This window comes from Anopheles arabiensis, chromosome 2, assembly GCF_016920715.1.
Source record: "Anopheles arabiensis isolate DONGOLA chromosome 2, AaraD3, whole genome shotgun sequence".
Lineage (NCBI taxonomy): Eukaryota > Metazoa > Arthropoda > Insecta > Diptera > Culicidae > Anopheles > Anopheles arabiensis.
Window position 1 is genome coordinate 103,717,298 of NC_053517.1, and position 27,457 is coordinate 103,744,754.

Here is a 27,457-nt window from a genome sequence, read left to right on the forward strand (position 1 = left end):
ATATTGAACCAATTCTTTTCCCAGTAATGTTACGCCAGTTAGTTGCATGAATTGTTTATATAAATGTTTATCGAACTGGATTAAAATTTGTATAACTTTACTATATAATTTGTATTGAGCTTCCCTGTTTGGTCGACTTGGTCGACTGAAAGGCAAGATCATGTAACGCAATCAGTGAAATGTTGTACGCTGTCTGAATGAATCCAATTGGAGTAATGAGTTGTTACAATATCAAAAAAGAATACACATTGAAGGCAATTAAAAAAAAAAACAATTAAGAAAAGTAGAAAAAATAAACAGATCAGATGTTATACCGACTGTGCGGATCAGTCGGTATTTTCTACAACGACTTTCAGGGAAGCTTTTATCTAAAGCTTTTTTCTGCAATACGCCCAAAAGTATGCAATGCGCAATCCATCAAGAATACAACGCTTTATTTATATTTCCTGAATAGATTACTATAAAGTTAAATAGATTCAAAAGACGTGTGAGTCATGTTATTAAATTTAGAACTATGTAAACTGATTCTGTATTATTTTTACGAAAAATATTTCTATTCAGTTTTTTTTACAAATTTTATGCAATCCATCGATTTTAAAAGTACTCAAACCAATTATATTTACAACGAATGGTATAAAACACATTAAGGTAGTAAAAACGAATACAAGTGCTTGTACTTAATTTCCTTTTAAACAATCTAAAACACAAACAACCAACAACACACCATAAAACTCATTCGCGTTGTTGACGACCCCTGCGATCTTGCACGATCGCCTTCCCAGCAACGACGGTCTGGCGCTAGCGGTCCGAACCAGCACGCCTCAGTACAGGTTTGAAGCTCGCCCGATCCGAAGCGGTTTCGTCATACGGCGTGCGCCATTTTCACGTACCCACCGTAGCAATGCGCACCGTGCGTTTGCTCAGCCCAGCAAGTTGTGCACGAGTGTAACGAAAGTGACGACAATCGGCTGGTCAAATGTAAGCAGCCAAAACATTCTGTTGCCCTTTTTATTTTGCGCCCCGCTTTTACAGTCATCTGCAGCGTGGAGCACTGTTTCTCGCTTCTGTCATCGGACAAGTCTTTCGTTTTTGCGCACGACGCTTATGAAAAGTGAAGCGATGAAACACGGTGTAGTGGAATAATATTGCAAGTTTTGGTGTTTGGTGTGTTGCGAAGTGAAATGCATTCACACAGCGTTGGATGCTGTTTATGTTCGTTAGCGAATGTGTGTGTGTGTTTGTTTGTGTTGTGTGTGAAGCGGTGTAGGAAATTGCGTATCAGTCCCCTGCGGGTGATGATCGCGGGCTCGTAAGATTATCGATCACGTCATCGCAACCGATCATTATCGTTTATAGCTCATTATCAGTTTTACGTGCGCTTGAATGTGAACAGCCCAAGTGTGGTGGGTTTGCAATAGAATGTAAAGAGTTGAAGTAACTGTGAGTTCGCAGAAAAGAACAGTCTTTCCAGCAGTTCAATCAACGCAAAGCTATACCGGTGATCGAGCCCTACTCCCAAAAAGGGCTGCAGGTGGTTCTTGCCAAGCTTATTTCCGGCCAGTCTGTGTGCCCGTTTATTAGAATTGATCTCGCGAAGCGTGGGGAAGACTGGAAAAATCGACCCAGAAATGCTCATCATCATTCAAACAACCGTAGCCGGTCCCGTTTCGTGACAGTGCTGCCAAGTAATTTGATTACGTTTCTTCTAAGCTCTTCCTGTCTCGCCCGCTTCCCATCATAAACCATCCCCGTGCGCCTGCCAACAAATTACAGCGATCATTAATTTTTCCTACCGCCCGACATTCGCGTCGATCGATTGATCGATTTCGCTTTCGACCGATCGATTTGTGCGCTTCCTTCGCTGCAAACATTTTTGATTTCCTTTTAGCGCTTCTGAGCGCATCTCTTCTCGGCTCGGCTTTTTGTGTGTGTGGTAACCCGCGCAGTGTTGCTGCTGCTGATGCCGTTGGCATTGGTGGTTGGGTGGAAGCTGCAAAACGGGGCTAGTAGGCGGACCAGGGGGGGGGGGAGCACGGGCACAAAGTAGTATTGCACACACCGTGGCCAGCGCATGCCACCCAGCACCCATCCGAGGGCACTTGTGTGAGAGAGCGCGTGGAGCGCATGATGGAACCTTACGTAACCCTTTTTGCGACTGGACGTGGACGCCACTTGTGGTTCGTCCGAGCACTACAGTGTGTGTTTGTGTGGCTGTATGTGTGAGTTGGCGAGCGAAGCATTTAAAGCCACGTTCTGGTGCCCTGGCGGTGGCCGTGCGGCAAGATGAAACATGTAAATATGCGCAAGAATTTGGTCAGCATTACTGTCTGCGGCTCGCTCGCGGAGACGTAGGGGTGATTTTTGCATCCCCACGGTAAAGAATGACCCTTTGCGCAGTGACACTTTCGATTCGACGGCTTTAGGGAAAACGGGCGAGGGTAAAAGAAGCTTTACTGCATAGCAAGAGCGTGGTGCATCAGCGTGCGGCTTCACAGCGCGCTTTGTATTCATAGCTTGTGGTGGTACTGTGTTCTTCCTTCCCTCATTTTCCCTCATTTAACTCCCATCCCCAGGTTTTGGTGGCTGGCGGTCGTTAATGGAATTGTTATTTTGAGGTATTTTGTTGCTGTTGCTTCTTTTGATTCGTGGTGGTGTTTTGCATTAATGCTGTGAACGCTGTAATGTAAACATACCACAGACAAGTGTGTTTTAATCAGAGTGTTTGTGTGTGTATTTTTTGTTGTAAGTGTGCGAAGAAAAAAAACGACAAAAAGCGCTTAATAGCAGTGTTTATTTTGCAGCTCTCATCCGCTCATCACGGGGGGTTAAATCGAAGGTGACAAAGATGTGAAAGTGGCTTCGTTGTCGAAGCGACGAAAAAAGAAATAAAAATATCCACACGCTTATGCGAATTTGCCACCCTCTCGCGGGCTGGTGTGAAAAACGTAGTCTGTGAGCCAGTGGTTGTGTGCGTGCAGTTGTGTGTGTTTGTGCGGGGTGACAGCATCACATTTCGCATAATGCTCCAAGCCCATTTATTCGAAAACAGGGTTCAAATTAACAGGTGAAGCATATCGAAGAGGAAGAAGAAAACAAAACGCCTACATCTACAGTGTTGTGTGTCGTGCAGCAATATTTACGCCTGTGTTGGTTACGCGAAAAGCAAACTGGTTTTTGTGTGCGATTGTGTGCTTTTTTCGTTTGGGATTGAATATTTTATCACCACCGAGGAGTTGTTGATCTGTTTTTTTTCGTGTGTGTCTTGCTGCAATCTCTCTTAACCTCGCCAAGACGCAACCCAACGACAACGACGAACAGCGTGCCCAGAACGCACGCACGGTGGTAGCGGTGACCAGCTGCCCAAATAAGGCGAAGCACAATACCACAGCGCCACAAAAGGATAAAGTCATCTCTTGCCTCATCGGTCGGTCGCACCCTCCGTCTCAAGGTAAGCCAGTGGTAGAGAGGAACGGTGCGCAAAACCGGACCGGACGGACAGAGGGAACTGAATAAAATTCAATAACACTTTTATTGGCCTGTGCATTCCTTGGGGAATATTGTGGAAAAGGCCGGGTTCAAAAACATGAGAAAACAATTTTGCATATTTAACTTTAAGCGGCAAATTTTAAAGTACAGTTTTCGTGACAAAACTTCGGAGCTTTTTCACCAAACAAACGTGCTTTGATGCATTTAAAGGAAGGCAAAATAAACGCTGCACAAACGGTGCACATGACATCATCCGTAGCTGTAATTTTGCGATGTGCATTGAAGCGATTTTGTCACCGTGCGTTGCAGCAAACGTGCGTAACCGACCACCCGTCCACCGGGAACAATGACCGAAAATGTGTTTGCCACCGGGCAAGATGGGCTTGCTGCAGGTTTACAATCAGTGGTTATGCTAATTTTATGAGCCTGTTGCTTTGTCGTGCAAATTATATGCTGCTCTGTGTGCATCCCCTCCCGAGGGGATGGAGCTCCCGAGAAATTGAATTTTGGCCTTTCGGAGAAGACATAAAATTAATTTACAAAACTCGTAGTTATTAACTTAAAGTCTGTACCACTTTCAAACACTGAACCAAACAGTACACACTGTTGCAAAAGCAGTAAAATGGTAGAAAAACAACACAGCAGTCAAATTCCATCAACCCAAAATGCCGCTACAAAACCGCAAACATTTGTAGCCGTCTGGTGGTACTGGTTTGTGGTTTTGTTTTGCAACGGCTTCAACGTACGCTACACCGGTAGCGCTAGCCACTGCGTCCGCGTTTGATTGGCCGTTTCGTTTTCCAGCCGTGCCGTTTTGTTTTCGCTCTCCCCGCCGTATTTGTGATCTCTGTAGGTCCAGCCACAGTTGAAAGCATAATTGTAATGATCATTTACAAACCGATCGGATCGGATCGGCATCGAAGTAAAGGGAAGTAAGCGCCGAAATCAAACTCCGTAGCGGAGGCTAGACGTTTTTGTCCCTCTGTTCCCCTAATGCCTGCGGTAGCCCAGCCATCGAGCAGGTCAAGTCAAGACAAAGGTTCTCCTGCTGCTGCTGCTGCTGCTTCTGCTGCTTAGTTCTGGCAGGTGGCAAAAGGTGGGCCCCATTCAAGCATAACACACACGACGGAGAACACACACAACACCGGCGGCCGGTGGAACGATCGGGTTCGTCGCTTTGCCGTCTTCGTTCGTTCCGTAGCCGCTACCAGGGGCGTTGAAGTCTTTTGTTCCGCGTTGTGATTTGCTGTGCGTAATTACGCTGACGGGTACACGGAGGGACGGTTGAAAACCAAATATCACTGTCATATTATTGTGGCACCGGTAGCTTTTTTGAGAAAGGATGTTTGGTTTGTTTTGTTAGTTTTTGTTCATATTTTTCCGAAAGCAAAAATAAAAATCTAAACGTGAACACAGCGTGTCATGTGTGTAAACATTCTTAGAAGAAAACACTGTATGTCACGATAAAACGACACGACTCGACCCAGTAAAAGAGGTGGGCGTTGAAGGCAGATGATGATGATTATGAATGCGGCCCGCTTTTAAAGCCGCTTTGAAAAATCAAACAACAACCACAGAACAACCAACATGACGAAACAGGTGATTCATTGAGCAGAACGCGCTGCCCTGCTTAGTCTCGGTGGGCGGGTTCGTTACAGAATTGAACCGTGAGGTGCGCCACCTTCCAAGATCGAAAGAACAAACGTGCCGACAAGTTTAGCAGCCATAAACGCGGTGGGACGGAATTTGTTGTTTCGTGATGAAACATCCAAAACTCCGTAACGGGCTACGAGCGAGCGGGAGGCGTTAAACAGTCGCAACCGTAGCGTGCAGTGGTACCGAACGGGGCGGACGGGGTGTACCATCCTGTGGGTAAAACAATCTCCCACGGTTAATGCCACACCACGGCCGGAGACGGAAGTCGGGAGTAGCATCTGGGTCGCGTTAGAAAATCAATCAAAATTGTAACGACCGATCGGGAGGAAGGAAATCGATTAACGGGTACAGCGACGCCTACAAAGCGCCAAAGCACCCTTTTGAGTGATCAGTGGTTGATGAAATAAAGTGCGCTGTGGTACATTGTTATTAGAAAAATTGAAGCAATGGACGATCATAAAACGTATTCTTTAATGGAGAAACTGTAAAGCCATGAATATTTAAATATGCGCTTCCATAATCAACTCAATGTCACTGGCCGATCTTGACATATGCTTGACAATTGGTAAGCTCGCTGGATCAGTCCCTTCGTGTCCGTGTGAAGTGTAAAAAAATCATTGCATTAATTCAACCACACCACCACACAACCCCCACGAGCAGAAAGCGACTGAATGATACACGATGACATCAGCAACCCGGGGTCTGTGGAGGTGAATTTCGTTTCCAATCCAATCCCCAGCCCCATCGGAGGCAAATCCTTGATCATGACATCAGATCGTTGACTCGCAGCGCAAAGCCGATCGAGTGTGTGGTTGTTGAATGTCACTGCAAATCAGCTGAAGCTGACGAAAAAAAAGGTGGCAGGTAACAAACATTACCGTAGCTTCGTTTCGTGAACGCGGTACAGGAATGTTGGGATAGCATTAAAAGCTGTGATTTATTGTTATTTCCTTGCCTTTCGTTGAGGCAGTAACAAAAACCCGTTTTAAAAATTGCACACTTTTAGGGAAAGCTGGTACCATCTGTAAAAGATAACTTGGGCAAGGAAATAAATAATCCGCAAGATTACGTGGGTAGGGATGTAAGAGTTAGAGGAAGATATATTATGCAATAAATCATTAAATTTGGAATGAAGCGATTCATGATAAAATAATAACATATGCGTAATTCTAAATTTCAGGGTCATTTTTATGTATAAAATCGTTTAAGATTCGAACAATGCAAAGTGTTACTAAAGAAAAGCACAAGTTTGAAGTATTTGAGATAATTTTTAATGTTCTTTAACGATTTTTCACACAAAAATTCTTGAAAAGAAACATTTGTGCTGCCTCCAAACACTCACATAATGCACCGAACCCATCAGCCCACCCCAAAAAAAGGCCTCTTTACAAACCTCCCCAAATAAAGGGTGTCAAACGGTTTAGCCTCATTTGCGTAACATATGTCACGGGGTTGAGTGTTTGTAGGTCGAAAGGTTTGCCCTCGAAGAGCTCACAAGCGTATCGGAATCCGGAGCGCGTTCAGCGTTTAAGCCTAAAACCCCACTCCACGCGAACGATTATGACATACACGCACACAAAGACCAGACGAGGCACACTCATATTTCGTGACACCGATTGCAAGAGAAAGATTAAACGAATTTGACTGCACTCGAGATCATTCGTTTCGGCATCAGCGAAACGACAAGTTGAAATTAAACGCTGCTGATGTTTTCTCGGTACGCACTTGCCGTGAAGATGATGTTTTAACTGAGCAAAGCAAAGAGAGGCACGGCCAAGCCTTTCAAGGGTGCGCTCGAAAACGTCGCTACCAGTACCAGTCAGCTACAGCAACCATGACTACATTCCAATTTGCATAACAAATCAATCGCTAAGCCACGACGAATCAATCGCCTCCCCCCCTGCTGCAGTGTTTCGGGCTTTGTCATATTTTGTGCCAATGTCAAACCACCCCCGGTTGCGGTAACCTTCGCACCGCGGCTACTGCCTACACGCTTGTGTCACCATCACCATCCAAACGGAAACAGGGCCCCGAAGGCTGGAGATGCGTAGATGCTAGGCGTAGACCTTGAAATCTATAAATACTGTAACGAGTCGTAGAGTGGCGTCTTGGGCGGCTTCAGTGTTTCGGGGAGGGTCTGCGACTGCCGATGACACTCTCGTTTGCCATCACTTCCAGCGCGGTGCACAGTGCGTGCGGTTGCTGTGGTTTTAAGATGGTGTGTTGTTGTTTTGTCACCAGTCTTCATTTCTTTTCCGGTATCGTAGATACACGGGCCCAGACTGGCAGTGAGACGCGCGCTTCGAATATTAATCACTCGGAAGCGTTACCCCACTTCCAGCGCCTGTGGAAACACGATAGAGTTCACTCTAGACTGACATAATTAAACACCGTTTTACCACACGCACACACAGGTGTGTTGTACACGGTGAGCTAAATTCATAATTGTGTCTAAACGGTTTAAAGCCGTTTCAGGAAAGCAAAACGGAATGCACAAAAGAATGAGGAAAAATTAAAGAAGCTTTACAAATAAGCACACCAGGAACACACTCCGGTTGTCACATATTCCCTTCTCTTTCCAGTGGAGCATGCTGTTATAAACCGTTGCGATTTGTCGCTGCATGCAACACAATTGCTTTAATTGCCATCAAAAGGCCTAGCCTTATGAGCGTTTAAATGAAGCGCATCGTTCTTAATGAGACGCCAACAAAACGCAGTCAGCGCAGTGGTTGCACTGGGGAGATCAGCATTAATTCAGGTTAAATCCACACGACCACCTTCTGCTGTCCCACATTTCTGGGGACGGAGTGGACATCTGGTTTTATGGCTTTGCATTATAATTTTCATTATCGATACCATTGTTCTACCGTCCGGTGGAGAGCCGGACACCGAAGAAGGGCTTAACAAGGGTCCGTTTGCTACTGACATATGCTGTTACACTTTATGAAAGAAAACACCGGCAATGGAGTGGCCCTTTTGCGCCCGGCATGGGCGAAACAATGACCGTTTCGATGCTAATGCTGGTTTGACGGGGGGTAGTGTGTGATTTTTTTTTTTGTTATGTTTCGTTCAAGAGCGCTCTCTTGAGCCTATTCTCGCATGTCGCTTGTTTTACCAAGTTCCCGCGAGCGCACGTGCGGGATGATAATTTATGCGCTTAACACTCTCGACCGAGCGAATGGGTCTTCCGGAAACTGTTTAACAGTGGTCTTGAATGAAAGAGAGACGAAGAGAGAGAGAGAGAGAGAGAGAGAGAGAGAGAGAGAGAGAGAGAAATGGAAAGAACCCTTTCAAGTGTGATTATTTGATTGGGAAACAAATTGCTACACAACCGAGGCACGTGCTTTGGCGATTCGCATCACCAAGGCAACAACAAGAACGAACCCCAGGCGTGCTGTCAGGCCAGGCTTTCGTCAAACGGAAACACACACACGCACTGCGCTGGCTCTTCTCGCTGGATGAAGAATGCTAATTTCTACTTCCGTGGACTCTTTCGGATTGCCTTTCCGTAATTTATTCCAGCAACATTGAAGTGAAACCATAAAAGGGCACTTCAGCAAATGGAATGGTTCCGACCGGCCCGGCCGACCATGGTGCTGGTTGAACTTCAGCCTGCTCTAGCACCGAATCGAACACCAAATCGAACTGTGTGTATGTGTGTGTGCGTCATCATCGTGCATAATAATTCGCGTTTCCCCTTCTCGGTGCCCAAAAATGGTGCGACTGGTTGCCTGTCCTTCTCTCCACTGAATCTGGTCACTACAGGGGTAATTCCGGACATCAGCAAAAAAAGCCACCACTGATCGGGATAATAAAAAAAAACGGAAGATTACTTAATCTTGCCGGCCGTCGATGAAAGCATGATCTGCCCGCTGAACGGGTGATGATCGCGAGAAGCACTTCTCACTTCGTTTGCTACCATGCGGAGATAGCTTTGCAAACAGTTTGAGTGGCCTTTGCGGCATTACACAATGCTTGAAAATGGTTTAAAGTTGCCAAAACCTTTTTCCCCGATCACCAGCAGCAGTGATCGAATCGAAACAATCCCTCCTGCACCAAACGGACGATCATCTGTTGTTGTAAAGTGGTATGAAACGCGTTTGGCTGCTCTGCAATACTTACGTCACCTTAAGCCGTTTGCTCCAAATGGTGCCCGAAATGGTGGTGGGCATCGAAGTCAATGATCCGAACTTGCCACGAAATTCCGGCACACGCAAAACGAGTTTCTTCCGCAGCGCCTGTCATTTATGCACTGTGATTCGTGCGCAATTCGTCACATCCGCAATGTGTATCTGCGCGCCTACTCAGATCCAAGCCCATGTGGACAAGTTTATTGTCGGGGTACCAGTTTATTGTCTGGGCGTACTCCGAAACAGGATCCGCGAGTAGGTTTGTGTTGTTGCGTGTGGTTTTGGTGGTTACGGATGTAGAGAGCAACAGGCCGTGTTTTGACAATGCTGTTCACAAAAGGTTGCTATTTATTAATCATGTTTGTGGGTGGGGTTGCTGTACGAGTTAATGAACTTCGGTAGCATTAGGTTATTGTGTTGATCAGGTTAGATTTGTTTCTTTTGCTGGAATTCAAGTTGAATCATATTTGAGTCATAAATACAGTTAGGCTTACTGTGCTTCTCTTACCTGTCTCGCTTTCTATAGACAAATCTTAACCAATGTTCCTGAAATGATAAGTAACCCTGTACTTGTTATACGCTTTTGTGGAATTGCAAGAATGCATATAATTAACATTCAAATTACCCACACAACATAGGACATTGTAACGACAAAGATACACTTAACCAGTAGCACAACACTCACCCTTTTCAGAAATCGAAAGTACACTTTCGGCCAATCCCTTTCCCGCCCATCTTTACCCTGTCGCACGATCACGCCCTCCTTTGCGTTTTCACGATCACGACATTACTGTCCGACAGTAGCAAGCAGCGGGTGAGTCATCCCCCCAAAAAAGGGCACTGCCGGTAGGGGTGAAATCGTCTTCGCCGTCCTCCAAACGTAGAACACCGTACTAGGCACAACCACAACCACGCTAATATATGCACATGCAACGCGTGACGCGTGTTATTTTTACTTTCATGCCGCGTGCTAGAAGATTCGCGTCAACCGAAGCGGCTGCAACAGTGTCGCGAGCACTGTCTGTTCAATGCATTAAGGGTCATTCGCTCCGGAATGAAAACGCTTGACATTTGCCGGGAAAAGAAGAGGTGAGCTTCACTTTCTTTGCACAAAATACACTGATAGAAGCAACATTCTTCGTGCCGTTTTCTAGGAATTTCAAGACCCTGCAAAGATGGGGACGCCTGCAAGCGTGTGATCCGTACACTTTCCTTTGCATTTTCCCGTTCTCGGTGCCGGCTTGATATGCAAATCCACGCGCTCGCACGCTTCCCTTGGTGACATCCTTGGTAAGAAAGCATAAATTTATCACACCAAAATGCATTGCGGCAGACACTCACTTCACAGTTGAAGCTGTGTCTTCGCTTCGGGTGTAGTTTTAATGGCGCGCGCGCCATGATAAATGGAAAATTCTTTTCTCTCGCTGTCAGCACGAAACATTTCTTTCCCCGGTTTCGGACGACGACGACGACGACGGAAGTTCGTCGCTTGCCGTGCAAGCGCAAAAGGCGCATTTTGGGGCCATCTGCGCGCATCGATGTGCGCATCAATGCAAACAGCATTGCAAACACAGCGAAAAACATGCGGAAAAGTGGTACCGTCAAACAGCAGCAGCAGCAGCAGCTCTTTTGCCGCGAAAGTGGTTTTTCTAGTTAGGTTTGCTTCCGTCGGACGGAGTGGCGGCTTGGCGGCGCAACCAATGCGATGCACACGAATGCGGCATGCGCACAACGAACGGCCGGCCGGCCCTAAGCTCAGTGCGGTTGAAAAGTTGAAGTAAAAGTTGTACCTTAGCCGGTGGGAGCACTTATCACTAGCATTTGCAAACGGGGAGTTTTGAAGCGAGTGGCTGTGCGATCGGTTCGGAAAAACAGGTTCTCCATTATACGCAGGGGCGACAAACTGCTAATCCCACCTCGAAATGGAGCACACAGGCTGCTTGATCGAGGGTGGGAGGTGAGGCTAATATTTAATCCCTCCCTTCCTCCCACAGGCAGGAGGGATGGTATTGAGTATGGATTATGTGGGTTTAGTTTAATCTAATCGCCCCGGACAGCACGGGATCCAATACGCCTTGTGCATACATTAGTCGACGATGGGTTGGAGTGAAAACGCTTCCACCACCCGGGGTCGGGGCCTACCAGTCCAAAGTAGGTGAAGAAAAGTTGGGCTACAGATTTTCCGTGCTACCAACACATTCGCTTGTTGTGTGTGTGTAACGGAATGTTTAAGCCCATTCCCGTTGGTTCTTGTTTCGAAATCAAGCCACCAACGGTACAGAATATTGAGGACCGATATTGAGGTGCACTTTCTACAATGTTTGCTGCGTCGGAGCCGTTCGTCACACATCGCACCAAGGGGAGGAAGATGTCTATCGGAACATATATGTGTGCCGAATGTACTAGCAACAAGTATGTTGCATTGGTGCATTCGTGTATCAAACCGGGAGTAATCCTAAACCTTAATCCGCCGCTCAATGCACTGCGTCACTTCGCTTCTCACTAGCATCAAGGAAGTTGGTTACGCTGGCTTTCGATTTTTGCTGCTCCATTCCTTTTCCCGCTCCTTTACAAACACCTTTCTACACTGCTCTTCTGAACTCTCTTTCAAAACGTACACTTCTTGTAAATGTTGCTAACGGAAACAAACAAACATAGCAAACAAACTGGAGTTGTAGTGCCGTTTGATCTGCCCGTTTTCCACGAGATGAAACTGGGTAACGAGTCTCCCCAGAACATGTGTGTGTGTGTGTGTCTGTGCATTCCAGACGGGCCGACAACATCACGACACGAAACGACACAAACGGTAATCGATACTGCACCGCTAGAAGCGCGGTCTGGCTACCCCCGGCGGTACAGCTGATTCTGGAAGGGTGATCTAGTTTACACGTTCTGTCTGCTTCGGTGCCGGCTGTGGGGTTCGCCTCGCCGCGCATTGCACCTTCACGGACACGATTTCCACATTTGGTGTTGGTGCACTTTTGCTTGCACACCGTCGGGCAGAGAGTGCATTCGACGGTTTCCCGACACCGGCGAAGCAACACGGGAGTAAGTTTGGCTGTTTGGTTTGGCTCACTGTTGTTTTGTTTTGTACCTTCCCTTTCTACAGTCATTCTTGAGCGTTTTTTCTCTCTCTCTCAGTATTTACTTTGGCATGGAATTTGGAATTCCAAAGCTTTTTTTTGTTGTTTTGGTCGATGCACCGATCCACTGCCACTGAGAACGCTCACGCGAAGGGTTCAATTGTTTGCTTATTGTTGCATCGTTTTTACTCCGCATTCGGGAAAGTGAATAACGGGAAGAATGTTGCTCGCAGCCGGCAGCCGACGTGAAAAGTGAAAACACTGCTGAGAGTGGTTGGAACAAACAAAGCAATCTGTAGCAAGTTGTTATTGTGTTACCGTGAGGTGATCTTCCGTGAGGTAGCATTGGGGTTACAATATTTCACTTTTTAAGATCGATATGATTGGATTGATCAAGTTGATGCAATTTACACAAAACTGAACATTTCTTATGTATTTTAACATTGTTTTCGTTTGGTTGTTTTAGGATTTGAGTGTTTGTTAACATAATCATTGCATCTAAAAAAGAAATTAAAAGCATCTAAAAAAGAGTTATAATAAAAATCAATTTTAAATAAAATATAGAATCAATACACTCAACAAACAACAAAAGTTATTCAATCACGATGTATTGTACAATAAAGTCCAATTTCTTATGCAACAATCGTGCAATAAGCAGAGAAAACAAAAAGAAAACAAACAAAGTGCATAAAGTTCAATGCTAATTGCAAATTGCAAAGTGAAAGTTCGTCCAGATCGCTTTCCAATCATCGCCGGTTCAAGCTCAAGCCGATCTCGAACCCGGCCGCAAACCAAACAGAAACGATCACGAAACGTAAGTTTGAGCTTACATAAACTACATTTCGATTGGCCGTTGCTCGGTTTGCTGCAAACTGCCCAATTAGAATGGAATTACAGAGATCACGGAGCTCCTTCCAGTGTCCAATCTACAGATTGCAGTCGGATGCATTAGATGCTTTATTACTGCTGATGGTGGGTACTACCTGCTGTACGACAACTCCCTATTGGCATTGATTTATCCTTCAGCTCTAATCCACTATGCAAAACAACGCAAAGACAAATGGCAAAAAACACGCGTCGACAAGACTGCTTGTTCATCTTGACAAAGGCAGAGGTGGCACCTTAATAATGGTACGTTGATCAGGTTGCACCCTGGTTGCCGCAAAAAAAAAAAACAAACTCCAATCCAACGCACACGCATACACCGCAAAACGAGACATGATTCTAACCGAGCTAGAAGTTAGCAGTGATATTGCCTTTTTATTTACGGACGCCTGCACACCAGCCAGTGTCATTCGATCGACCTACGCGGAGCGCAGTTACCCGCGAGACCCCCAACAACACCTTAGCACGCGGGCAGTAATCTCGACTCGGACTCGGAGTGGAAACAATTTATTAGTCTCTTTTTTGTTGCTGCTCTTTGCCACACTCAACAAAACACCTCGCGAGCTCGGTTTAAGATCTCACGTCATGTCTAGACGCGTCGTCCAAACGGGGTGTGGGGCAGCAGCTATCCGGCAGGTCCAACGCGGAATCACCACTGCCAGAACCGCGCAGCAGTGTGGGCTTTTTTCCCCTCAACTCAACTCAGCTCAACTCAATCCAAGCCTAATGTGCGCCAGCCACACCATTCGCCCGCTTAGACGCACACGATCGAGCAGGAGCGCACGGAGATCGAGATTCGAGAGCGTGAGGAAATTCCTCTGCCCGAAGGTCGTTCGAAATGTCATTAGATATGGCTTTGAAGCGGATCAAAAACGGCGAGATCGTTCGGCCGATCGTTGAAAGAGAAGGTGGCAGTCGCCGAAGCCGTTCGAACTGCATCGGCGAGTGGTGGCGTGGTGAGCCGTTGGAAATAGAAGGTTTGAATAAAATGTAATGGTGTGTGTGGATCGGTGGGAAGTTGTTCATCCCACGGTTGTGTCGCTGTGGGTTGTGCTTCATGCTGCTGCTGGAGGCTTTGACGTTGTTCTGGTATGTGCTTCAACAGATGGTCAGGAGTCGTGAAGTATTTTAAACAGGAAATCACGACTGTTCGATTCTTCTAATTGAGTTCTGTTGGGTATTAATATAAAAACAGATCCAATTTTTCATTTTCTAAAGCTTTAACAAATCACTTGCCAACCAGGCAAGTGCCACCACTACACTAACAAATGTCAGCAAACAGGGTATTTCCAACAATATTTCTTTGTGTTTTCTCAAGTCAATACTTACACTTACCATACGGAGTCAGTCATCAAAGAGGGACACGGTTTATGCATTACTTTGGCTCTACGATCAGCCGCGCATAGCACAGCCTAACACAACAAGAACGGTTTGAACAGCTCATTCTACGTTTCTACTGCTAAAAGCTTTCCCAACAGCGGCCAAGAACATCCCACTTGGGAGCATTTATTTACATACTATTTCCATTACCGAAACTACTGCACGTGGCATCGTATTATCGTGCGATCAAAAATAATTTTATCCCAAAACATGTTCACAGCGTCCGGAAACACTTCATCAATCTCCTTCGAACAATCCTCTGGCCCAGCTCTGTAATGAGGCTCTCCTAAACCCCTAAAACCATGGGTAGAACAAATGATTGCTATCAAATCGATCAACACCTCCGCGCGCGCGCCGAAACCACTCAACGCTGTCCTAAACGCTGATAGATGGAAAGAAAATGAGTCCACAAACTCGGGCAGCGGAGGTACACGATGCCGGGCGGTGTGAGGTGTCTTTGCCTTAAGGGTACGCTCGCCGTTGCGCTCCAAACAGCAAAGCGACAAGATTAATGCTCGTGGCAGTAGTTATGCAAAAAAAAAAGAAGTGAAACACATGCCAAAGCAAAACAGTCAATCGGCCGGGCGGCGCACATAACTGCTTAATCATGAACCACTTCACGCCACACAAACACACACAAACGCGCGATGAGAAGCTTTTCACTCTTTTTTTTGAGTCATTTTTCTTCCGCGTGTTTGCATGCTTCCTCGTCACCCGAAGCTTTTCCGCAACATTCTCGTTTGTTTAGCGGAGCGGCTGATGATGAGACGTGTGTGAGGAGAGAGCGTATGCTCGGGAGCATAAATCATCACCTCATTATTACGCGGACCGACCGGTGCCGGAGCAAAGTCAATGTGAACCGATTGCATCACCAGTGCGTGTGTGTGTGTTTGTCTGTGATATTGGTACTAAAATATTACCGAATCATAATAAGGAAAGCTGATTTTAATTATGCTGCCAGAGGGTGTTGGTTGTTGCTTCGTTTTGTTGGACTGGGTAGCTTCGTATGGGAGAAGAGAAGATTACATCAATGGAGTGATTATGGTTTGGCTTTGAGATGCTTTATGTGAATGTAAGTAATGAGGAATTGTTAACAATTATGTTGTTGAATTTAAAAACATAATTGCGATGGATTAGATAAATAATGGATACAGCGAATACAGCAAAGACAACAACTACAATATCTACCTTTCTATAAATACCTTGAAAGCTCTTCGCTTCCCTCAGATTCCTACTCTAATCCAAGTAATTGAAAACATTAACACAATATTCAAACTCATTTCAAAGCTACCAGCAACTCCCACTCCCTTTGGCTTAACTATTCAACCTAAATACACAACTACATTACAACCTGTGTAGTAGTGTCTATGTGGTGCCAAGCCCCATTCGGCCCATTGCATAGTCACACTTGTTGAAAGCATACCCATTATAATTAAATCAGAAACTTCGCCAAGTACGTGACGAGGCACGACACTTAATTGCAGCGACGCTCTAAACCCTTGCAAGCTAACACCTTTGCTATTGCACCTTGCACCAACAAGACCACAGGATGCACACGTGTCACGGAAACATTTGTACCACAGCATCCCACCTCTAGCTGCTCTGTGGCTCTGTGAGTGTGTGTGTGTGTGTGTGTCTGGGCATATAAATGCAGAAAATCGGTCCTCATACTGCAATCGATTCAGTTGCTACATTAATCCCAACCCCATAATAACCAACCTCGAGTCGTCTGTCGCCGCCGCCATTGTAATTAGCACGTTTAAATGCACCATTGTGATAGTCTGGAGGCGGCGGCGGTGGTGCACCGAGCATGCCAGTGCATAAAAGATCCTGCCCCATCATCCTAGGCGGCAGGGAGTTAGCGCATTCACGCTTCTCCATCCCGCAGGCTGGGTGTGCAAAAGGGTGTGTGTGTGCAATCGGACTGGTTTTAATTTGAGTGAAAGCTTGCGATCCTCGGAATGCGGTCATATTTTCCCTCTTTGCTTCTACCTTCACCTCCATCTCCAATTGCCAGAACTCTAGCATGTAAGGGAATTGCATCCACTATGATGCCGTTCGATCTGGATGGGTGAGCGAACGAGGAACGGGTTGAAAGTAAACATGCCGCCGACGCTGTACCTTTGCTATCAAACTCGCACTGAAATCGAAACGATAGAGGCGTTGTGTGGCCCTGTCCCATGTCAACCCCTTTGGCGAGTAGTGAGGCTGATCATTCGGACACTTTTAAATGGGATGAAAGCATCTAGAGACAGAAGAAAAATGCCCATTTCTATGTGCCCCGTGTAATTGGGGCCGGAATGTGTCAACGAGCTCGTGTTCCTAATCTCGGTAACATCTTGATTGACCGGGGGCTGGCTTTCCATTCCCGAAATGCATTCAGATCAGATATCGATTTTAAAAAGGGGTAGCGGTTTGCAACAAGGCTGGCTCACAATATTTTGAAATGGGCAAGGAATGAAGGTAGGCCAACAACTTTTTCCAAATTTTCACTTTTTTGTGTGTTTCATGTTCATTTCCCGATAAGCCGCTGTGACACCTTGATTATTTAAATCTTCTAAACGGCCCCATTACCCATTACACTTCAAGCTTTCAACAGCCAAGCTGACGTGCTCTAGATTGATCAAAAACACAAACGGTGGGCGGTGGGCACTGAACGCTGCACAAAAAATGATGAAACATGGTTTATGTAAGTCCGTTCCGGGTTCGGCGATAAATATCATCACGTTCGAAACGCCCGGCTAACCTTCAACGAAATTGTTTATCGCGATCGAGTGAGGGCTGACATTTCTTCCATAACATTTCTTTTCGTCGAAACAATCGTGCGCCCAGCGAAACTAGTTGGTTTGGATTTGAAGGGTGGAATATTCAGTAATGATTATGATGATCTTTTAGAAGAAGTAGTTTCTCGTATATTTAGGATGAATTTTGTATGTAAAAACGACTAAATAAAAGTATTCAATGTTAACAGATCCTATGCTAAAAATAGTCCTAAAATAACAAGAACTATTCTTTTGGCTAATAATCAACCCAACACTGCCCTTAACGCGCACATGTTTCAGATCCAATTTAGAGCAAAAGAAGGCGCCATCACACAACCCAAAACAACCGAATGTTGGCCATATTTAATGGATGTTTTAGGTTAATCGCTTCCTCCGTCGGGAATCGCGCACCACGAACCAGTGCTAAGCTCAGCCAGGCTTAACTTTGCCATTTTTCATGCACCCTTTTTCCGAGGAAACAAAAACAAAAAAACCCCAATCCCCAAAACCGTGAAACTGACGACCAGAACTAAACGATACACCATGCCCGTGATCATCATCATCGGTTCTGTTAGGCCGTGGAAAGTGGGCGGACGCAGCGCGGAAGAAATCAGCACAATGATTGATGGTGTCACGCAGCGAATCCGAATGTTCCCCAAAAGTTCCTCCGCTCGCTCGTGGGCGCGCTCTACCGTCGCGAATAATTAAGCGTTTAGTACAGTACAGGGGGTAAGGGATTTAAGGGATGGCGGCCAAATAGCGGCCCCATCGGCCGGGATTCCAGTGCCAGTAACGGATTTGTAGCCAGTAGAAACGTGCGCGAGAGCCTCCCATTGAATAATGCATTGGGAAACGGGGGTCCGGCGTGTAGGGTCGGCGTCGGTACAGGAAAAAAAGTAATCGCCCTAATGGGGCTTTTGGCACGCGGGCACGCGTTTTCTCTTTTGATTTGATTTTGGATTGCAGTAAATAGGGTACACAAGTGGTCGGCCGGTCGGCATCAAATCGCATCAACACCGGGCCCCCTGTCACCGTAGTGCTTTATTAATTAAACATTAAGAGGTGTATTTTATTGTGAAGCAGGATGCATACAAAGCGTATTGTGAATGTTTTTTGCACTCTCTGAAACGCTCCAGATGGCATGGTGAAATGCTGTGGAAGTAATATATGAAACGATGCAGTGGGAGAGCCACTCGACTGCACCATCAAGGTTACACTGAAGGGCCATCGATTCAAATCGGTGACCAATCGAGAGTAAAAACGTTCTTGAAACGTAACATCAATCCAAACAAACGTGTATCGCTTTCCCATTCGCTCTTCCGTTCGATGGCCTTCCGGTCAAGGACTCACCTGAAAACTGATTGGCATCATTCACACACACTCACATGCGTAGCGTATACGGATACAACGATTGGAGATGGAATCGATCACCAAGCCAAGCGTTCATTTCAATCCATTCCAGTCCATCGTTTTTACATCATTGAAAACGTAAAGCCGCTTTAGGCACGGCTACACACCCACCCACTGTATCTTACAGTAAACTGGCTCGATATGGGTTTGCTGCATTTGACTTGTCACGAAGGTGTACTGTACATTCCAAAGCAACATAGAAAAAAACACACTCTCACACAACAACCCAATTTTAAACCCTTTTCACCTCACATACGGTACAGTGCACGCACGCCCTTCATGTGCGTCGGGAGTGTCCGGCAGGCGTTTCTGGGCAGTATCTAGGCAGCGCGGAAGGTTCTTTAGCGAGATGAAAGGAAAAGTTCAACAAAAAATCCCTTCACTTCACTTCCAACGTGTACGTCGGGTTTTTTTGATCGATTTTTTTTTTTGTTTTTTTTTTGGATCTGAACATACAACACGCCCTTGAGGTTTACTGAAGATCGCGTTCGGTTAGAAATAAAACACATGCAACAAATGGGTCCTAGCTTCCCCAAAAAAGGTGGATCGAGCTGTAGAACGGTGCTTTGGTAAAATAGAAATAGGACACCTTAAGCCTGCCGAAACGGAGCACCAATTGAACAGAGCATCCTTTCTCTTTTTTGTTTAAAAATGTAGGCTTATTTATGATCGGATCGCACCATTTGGCCTTGATGAACGTTTTATAACAATTTTATTAGAGGCAATCGTACAACATTTATTACAGTTGCCTTATTGAAATGGAATTCAAGCTCAGTAAAGAATATGCTGGTTTATATCGGTGTCGTCCACAATAAAATCATATTTCCTTGAGATATTGGTTTCTATACTTCGCTTTAACGCATCAAACGATAGAGTTGATAAAATTCCATGATATTCATTTCAAAAACTGCTGGTGCTACGCAAGTTCTATTGCTTTTGCAAAGGGTAAACCTAACCCTTATAAACTCATCTGGCAGCTGAAAACTTACTGCCACAACTGCAACAATACTCGCATCGCGGCCCTCGAAAGCATTGGTCGTTTGTTTTGCTTGTTTGGTCGTACTTTATCAAGTTCAAGGAAAATCAATCCACTCGTCCCCTCCCCCTATACCCCTTTGCTAACCAGTTGCGGTTCGGCCCAAACTGCCCGCCGGGCGTGAAAATCAACCATCCATCAATCCCGTAGTTGATCCCGAACAAATAGTGGGGAAGGAACCTACACCACCAGCAAGAGGCAGCGCACCCGCGGCGAAGGTCACACAAATCGATCGGCTGTACTTGGGCCCAGTGTACGTGTACGACACCCTGGAGGAAAGTGGGTGGTTTGGTGGTTATGTGTTGCAGATTACTGAATCAAAGCCAGAATCTGAAACCTTACGCGGGTCGCGATTGACGGTCCGGCTCTTCAAACGATCAAGCAAGAGCTTTCGGGCCACCAACAATGCACGCTTAGACGAGGCGGGTCGTTCCGTTGAGCGATAGAAAAAATCACTGCACACTACACTTATACAAACACACACACACACACACACACACATATATATATAAATTCAGTACCTAAAATCCATCTGTGTACACTGGTGCTTGCTGAACGGACTCGGCTGCGATTTTGTCCGGCCGATTGCATGCCAATTGTTTGACCCTGAATCATAGGCGACATTCAACGGGTGGAAGGATGCAGGATGAGTGATGTTGTTTATTTGCTTTTTCCTTTCCTGTGTGGACCGTTGGTTGTTTTTTTTTCTCCCGGGGTGATTTTCGTGGTCCATTTCCAAGCAATCGTAACTAATGCGCTTTCGCTGCTCGTGGGGACGGGCAGGGACAATGTAATGCTATAGAATGTATGTTCTTTGACTCAATGGCGCCCTCAATGGAGTAATCAGAGTTGTGAAGAGGGGGCTGAGGACTGTTTGATGGAGGGTATGCGGATGAATTTTGAGGAATTTGAACAATAGCTTGTAGTTGGATCAAGTATTTAAAATACTTTTGGTACCCAAAATATATATATATATATATATATATATATATATATATATATATATATATATATATATATATATATATATATATATATATATTTAACATTAAAAATACAAATGCATTGCGCTCAACGCAAAAATTCAATAACAAACAAAAGAAAGCAATACCCTTAGTTCCTTTAACAACTTCCTAGATTAGATCACGGGCCTTATCAATCCGCTCACGATAAGCCACTGCCTTTCTCGCTTTCAGCGTCAAATAAATGTCGTTCCCCATGTACGCAAGCATCGAACCGCATTCGCATTATTGGTCACTTCCGGGAAATCAGGGTGCCTTACACCGAACTGAACAAAAAGTGAAACCCATCCACCCCGAAAAACCCAACCCCAACCCAACCCAAACCAACCAACCAACTCGGGGACTCAATCTGGGCCTTCATTGAACCGCTTCGTGCGAAGGGAAAGAAAATTGAGCGACACAGGGCAAATTGCGGATATGTTTCACATGAGAAACGGCACAATTCAGGACCTTCCCATGCCACCAAGCCTCGCTCACATACACTCACACTCGCTAAAACCCTGGCATGGAGTCGGTCACAAAATCATAATAAAAAAAGGAGCCAACACAAACGGCCCAAACCCTCAATATGATGGCGAATGATATATGGTACCACCATAAACATTTTATGAACCATGTACGATCGCTATCGATGAAATCGGGGCGAAAAGTGTGGAGTGAGGGTGGTTAGAGGGGGGGGGGGATTGGCAGGGAGTGTATAGTGGCTTTTTTATTGGTTTACTTATGTTGGTTTTCCTTCCTTCCCCCTCATACTCCTCGCGAGAACTATGGCATTACTAGCGCTTTTATTTCCTTTTTCCTTACATCTGCCGCCCCTTTTGTCAAGTCCGGCTGTCGTGAAGTTTGTTGTTGAAGCTAGAATAAAATTCGATTCCAGTCATATACAGTACAGTTTCGATTGCGGGCAGTAGTAGTAGCACAACCAGTATTAAGATAGTGGCTTTGATGATGATGCTATATGGCGTAGCAACTGAAACTGATGAGTAATGCGACTGTAAAGGAACGAGCGTTACATGAGGAGGAATGTATGTTGAGTTACACGCGACCCAAGTACGAAATTTTATGGCGTCCATTGTGATGGGACGGAATTGAAAGCTGATGCAGTTGCAGCGCCTCGATTGAATTGTTAGGAGTCGATAAACTGAGTTTTAGTGCTGGTGATGTCGAAATGATGATGTCAACGTCCAATTCTGAGTCCTTCGTGTATCACCTTCGTGTATGTTACTCAATTGAAATGGAATGTGACAATATTATGTTTATTTTTTCATCATCAAACATCAAACAACAATCCTTCTTTGTGTAGCTTATATTCTTAAAAAAGGCTCCATTCAAAAGCTCACAATACTGGGATACATTTCCTTCTTTGCTGATTACTCTACGATTATTTGCGATAAACGTTGTGACGTAAGCCGACACACTCTAATGCCTCAGAAGAAGAAGGAGCAAAAAACCCCTCGATGACTTGCACGCCATCATAAGGGGCTCATGCGACCATCCACCACCATTCAGTGTACCTTCTTCCGTAAAGAGATCACCACAACAGAAAGCGTACAAATCTTATGTAAACATAAATGACGTGCATTCTTCTTCAATTCACTTTCCCGACTCTTCCCTTCCCCGCACCACCATCAATGGAGCACCCACCGTACACTTCTCTCACGCAAAACGTAACGATACAGACAGACACCGAGTTGATTGTTAGAAATGTTGCTTATCTTGGTACCACCACCATTTCTTCTTCTTCTTCCTTCCTTCATCATTTCATCTGCCAGCACACGCACAAGAATTCGTACGTACGGCCAATATCTGCAGGACCGAGAGCACAAGAGCTTTATCCCCGGTTGCTGGATGGAATCTGAAACCATCTCAGAAGTGAGCTGCTTAGACGGGATACATTAGGAACCGGCGTGACGACGGCAACAACGAGAACGACGACGACGACAACAAGAAAGCTACACACATACATTACTACCGGTAAGGTTAATTCTAGTCATTCCATCTCTATATGAGCATAAATTACCCTCCGACGCCCTAGCGCATCATTACAATCAAAGAGGAAGATGATCACCTAACCTGGGGTAGGGATGGGGATCCCGAGAATGCGTAGTCTATTAGCCCGAGCACACATTTCTTACGCTCTAATGGAGAATTGTGTGCAATGGTGATGAAGACTTCGAGGATCTTCCCTTTTTCTCTTCAAATGGTAGAAGAATTCTTGGGACTATCGTCAGAAAAATTTAAAAAGTGTAAGATACAGACTTTAGGTCCAATGGCTTTATATAAAATGTCTTAGTTACTGCCAACTATATCGTCAAATTGGTGACTCTGATTGACCATTTTTTGCGTCAAATAGTATCTCTTCTAACTTTACAACATGATTGATTGTAACATTCTTTGGTAACTCGTTGACAACTCCTTCAACGCCTGGGTAAGATAAGGCGTCAACTCTCTGCATTTGTTGAAGAGCACACAACCATCTACAATCAACGGGGAGCTGAGCTTTCATGGAGTGTAAATTGATTGATGTTACCGCTGGTGACATCTCCTGTGACATTTTCACGTAGTTCGTATCACTTTCCAATGAAATGTCAACTTCTCGTGAGATTTCAAGAAAAAGAGAGCATTCTACACTAGCTCTCTTCTTTCATTAATCATTGCTACTGTGTTGCTGAAGTGCATACTATCTCTTTTAGAGTTTTTGAACCGATTGCAGCAAATCGGAAACATCTTTGTCGATTGAAGTCTGATGGTCCTTCCATTGGAGCTTCCACTATCATGATGCACCTTTCGCTACTGAGAGTCTGATACCTAAAGCAACCATCAAAAATGAAGGCCAACCGGAGATATTGCTCCCTCGCAGAATGTCAACTATTTCCCATGCATCCGTTCCATCATTACGTCTTACGCGTTACACGCTCGCAGGCAAACGTTAACGACCAATAATGCTACCTGTAACCCAGTGCCGAACATGATCTGCCCTTGATCACGTCCAAAAGAGCACCCTAGCTTGAGTAGCAAGCATCTTGTGGAGGAACATTTTCCACTGCCTACTGCACAATCGGCACTTCACAAAAAATCCCCCCGGTAACGGAGTCGTTGCGCTCGTACAAGAAGCAGAAGAGAGATACTTCACCAAAAATACCAAACAAAAAAAAACCCATCATCCCCCACACACACACACGCTCCAAAGATGCATGACCACTGGAGCAGTTCGGTATTGATACCATCGTTATGCTAATTAATGAAGCTATTAGGTGATGGTATCGCTAATCGATCTTTAATTTGTTTGGAACGCGAGCCTGCACGTCTCCCTTCCCTCCTCAAGCCAGCCGCTTGCTTCTTGGGGAGCCAGCTCGGTGAGTTTGCCCTTTTTGACTGGTGGCCGCGTGTACTGCCAGCTTCCGAACCGATGTATTTTAATAGACAGTCAATTAGGTAATTTAAACACCCATTCCACCCCGCTGACCGGTGGCTGTGAAGAAAGTTTCCCCCCCTCCAGTGACGAGAGAAGGTCAGTGAGAGCGAACGAGGAGGAAAAAAGTACATCCTTCATACTTAAATAGGTACCATTTATTACACTTTTAAGTTCATCCGCTTTCGATTCCCCTGCGTGCAGTCGGATGCCCAACTGAGATGATGGGGGAGAAGAAAAAAATGAAGCCAACCATGTTAAAGGTTAAGGACGGTTGAAAATTTGTTTCGCTTTTTTTTTTGTCTGACCTTCTCCACTCTTCACCACATAAGCGATATGTTTTTTTTCACATTGGCATAGACAAAGGTCAGCACCCAACACGCGGAAAGTGTAAAAGAATTTCTCCCATAAACGTAAAACTTCCGGGCCAAAAAGAAAAAAAATTAACCCTTTCCAAAAACACCGAGCTTTGGACCCATGGTCTACCCACTTTGCATATGATTGATGCCGTTTGACATTTGTCTGATCTTTCAGGCGGCAAATGAATGTCTATGGCGCATTTCCTTCTTTCCCTTGCTCGTTGGCTAAGAAAGCAAATAAAAATAACTATAACAATAAATTGATTGCATGCAGCCTCGATGGGGCTGCACTTCCTTCACGTCCTACATTCGTGCACCTGTTGTCGTTGTTGTTGTTGTTGTGGTCGTCATCCATGCGTTAATATGAATATGAACCATCCAATACTCACATTAGTATGATAATCGATGCTTTAATAATCCCCGCAGCGTAGGAAACGGGGGATTCGTAGTTAAGCGCAGTGAGCTGGACAAACATTATGCTTAGGCTTCTAATTCAAACCAAACATCGTAAGCCTGGAAGTTATAGTCTTTCGCTTCCCCTTCATCCCCTACGTCACCCTTCCGGCCTTATCACACTAGGGAGTGGGAATGGGAGGATTACTGGATTTTCAGGATTCATTAAGATAGCCGACACAATCGCGCAAGCAAATTAGATGTTCTGCGTGCTGCCACCTGGTTAGGGGGACCTGCGAGCCGATGAGCGACCAAAACCTTTGTGTCATAATTTAGTCAGCTACCATGCTTCACGTGCAAATCATTATGAATACAACTATTTCGGTTCATCCGTTCCGCTACGGATCGTTTCGGTTCATCTGGTTGCTTGAGCTTTGATTTGCATAATAATGGGAACGGGTGGTAGTGTTCTATTCAGCTGCCCGACTCTTGATCGGTTCCGCTGGGAGGGCTTGTACAATGTGCTTTGTTGAGCGTGTGTTAATGTTAAGCAGGAAGCTTTTTATGCAGATTTGAGTTTGTAGGAAATATTTAGGAATAATGTTAAATACTGTCTGAAATATTTTATTTAAAAGAAGTTTTTTCATGAAACTACCTAATACTAGAATGCTCCATCCCAACATGTAGCATTAATAAGAGGATTTTTGTGGAATTTTCCTATTTTACCTTCAGCGAAAATCTTGTTGTCGCTTTTTAGAATACGAAACAATTCAAATAATCATTATTGAAATTATTCCATTGAAACGAACCCTTTTTCTATCAACTAAAAATAGATTACACAGCAAAACAGCTTACACCAAACAATGCACTGATTTAATCTTGTGAATAAACCTAGAAAAAAACAGGCATCACTCTGGATTTGTATAAGGCACATTATTACATGTCCTTCCGAGAAACGAAGCGATAAACTCCACCCTTCATCGGGATAACAATCACAACGAGATAATCTATTCTGTTTATTTATTTTTTTACGTCCCCCACTTTTGTCAACAGACAGTAGAACTTATCGTTTAAACAATTTCTATCGCTAGCTAGTGAACCGACTAGAAGCAAACAGCAACAAAAAACAGCTAACAACGTTTGAGGTACAACCCAAGAACGTAATTTTAGCATTACCTGTAAGCATTGAAAAAGTGTTTCAATCAACCCCGCCCTGCCTTCAACCTGGCTGAGAAATTTTATCAACCAATATTCCTGCCCCTGTCGCTACGGAAAAGGGCAACCGCTGCAGTGAGGCAAGCAAAAAGTGAAATTAAATAAAACACAGTAGCTATCCCCCGGGTAAGCCGACCCGATATAATCGATATTTTATTGAGCGCTGCAAAACGTGACCCAGCCCCAGCCACTGTCGGTGTCAGCTGCTGCTGCTGTGCTTTCCACACATTCGGATGGCGGCCCTCCGAACTCCATCCCTAAACAGTGACTACACACCACCAATCTATCGAGCCTATTGCCCAGCCTTCCGTTCGAAGTGATCGGTGCGTTGCGGTAGCGAACGAATGGGCCAAGGAGGAACAAACGTTTGCCCAGCAAAAGAGGGGGGTGAAAAATAGGCACACAAAACAAAGGTAAAAAAGCAAACGACAACACAAAACAAAAAGCACTGGAATTAAAAACAATCTCCACCGCGCGGCGATCGTAATACAAGAATCCGTTCGCTAATTAACGGTGCATCGACATCAAGATGCAGCCGGGCTCGCGACGTCGTACGTACTCCGGCTGAAAAGCGTACAAAGCGGCGAGCCCCACGCCGGCGACCGATTTCCTTTATGATTTCAAGTTTATACAGGGATTTGCCGTGTGGAAAGAGAACACTATTGAGCACGGGTTGCTTTGCCCTGGGAATGGGAACCTGATTCGTGGCTAGATTTAACCCAAATGCCTATGAGAAGCGTTAAGTTGGACGTGTTTTTAGTGCAATGGTAATCGGTTGCGGTTTCTTTTTTTTTTTTTTTGGGATAAAATCATTAAACAACAACAAAAAAGAGTATCCAAAACAACGATACTGTAAAGTGCTACACAATGAAAACGGAACCAACTTAGTTGTTGCGATCTGGCTGTGTTTAACTATGCCAGTTATTGCTTCGATACGGCACCCCGTTATGATTTACAGCACCTTTAGACAAAAATATTGCTCATTACTCTTAAACTCAACGAAAGCACCAATAAACGAATCCTAACAACAAAAAAACGGCATCCCATCATCTTGTTTATGGGCTTCTTTTTTTGTTCTTTCTACTGCTACCACTTCGCATTCGAGAAGAGGAGCCGTGCGGATGCCTCCAGCTGGGCGCACTCTTTATGTCCCAAAACCCACCAAGCAACGTGAACATTTAAATTAGCAACCCCTTCCCCAGGGACTGAAAGCAATGCAAAGGTGGCC

At 45.1% G+C, this 27,457-nt stretch overlaps 1 protein-coding gene across 7 annotated transcripts in view; it reads left to right on the plus strand.

Annotated features, from left to right (window-relative positions):
- Positions 1-840: 840 nt before the first annotated feature.
- LOC120897918 overlaps positions 841-27,457 on the plus strand; it is an 85,269-nt gene continuing 58,652 nt past the window's right edge. The window contains exons 1-4 of one of the 7 annotated variants that reach the window (XM_040303116.1): positions 841-978; positions 2,574-2,726; positions 2,802-3,448; positions 22,623-22,824. The gene's annotated coding sequence lies outside the window, so the exon portion shown is untranslated. Of the gene's footprint in view, positions 979-1,350; positions 1,686-2,573; positions 3,449-22,618; positions 22,825-27,457 lie in introns of those variants that run through there. The other 6 variants (XM_040303118.1, XM_040303115.1, XM_040303117.1 and 3 more) reach the window with 6 other exon arrangements.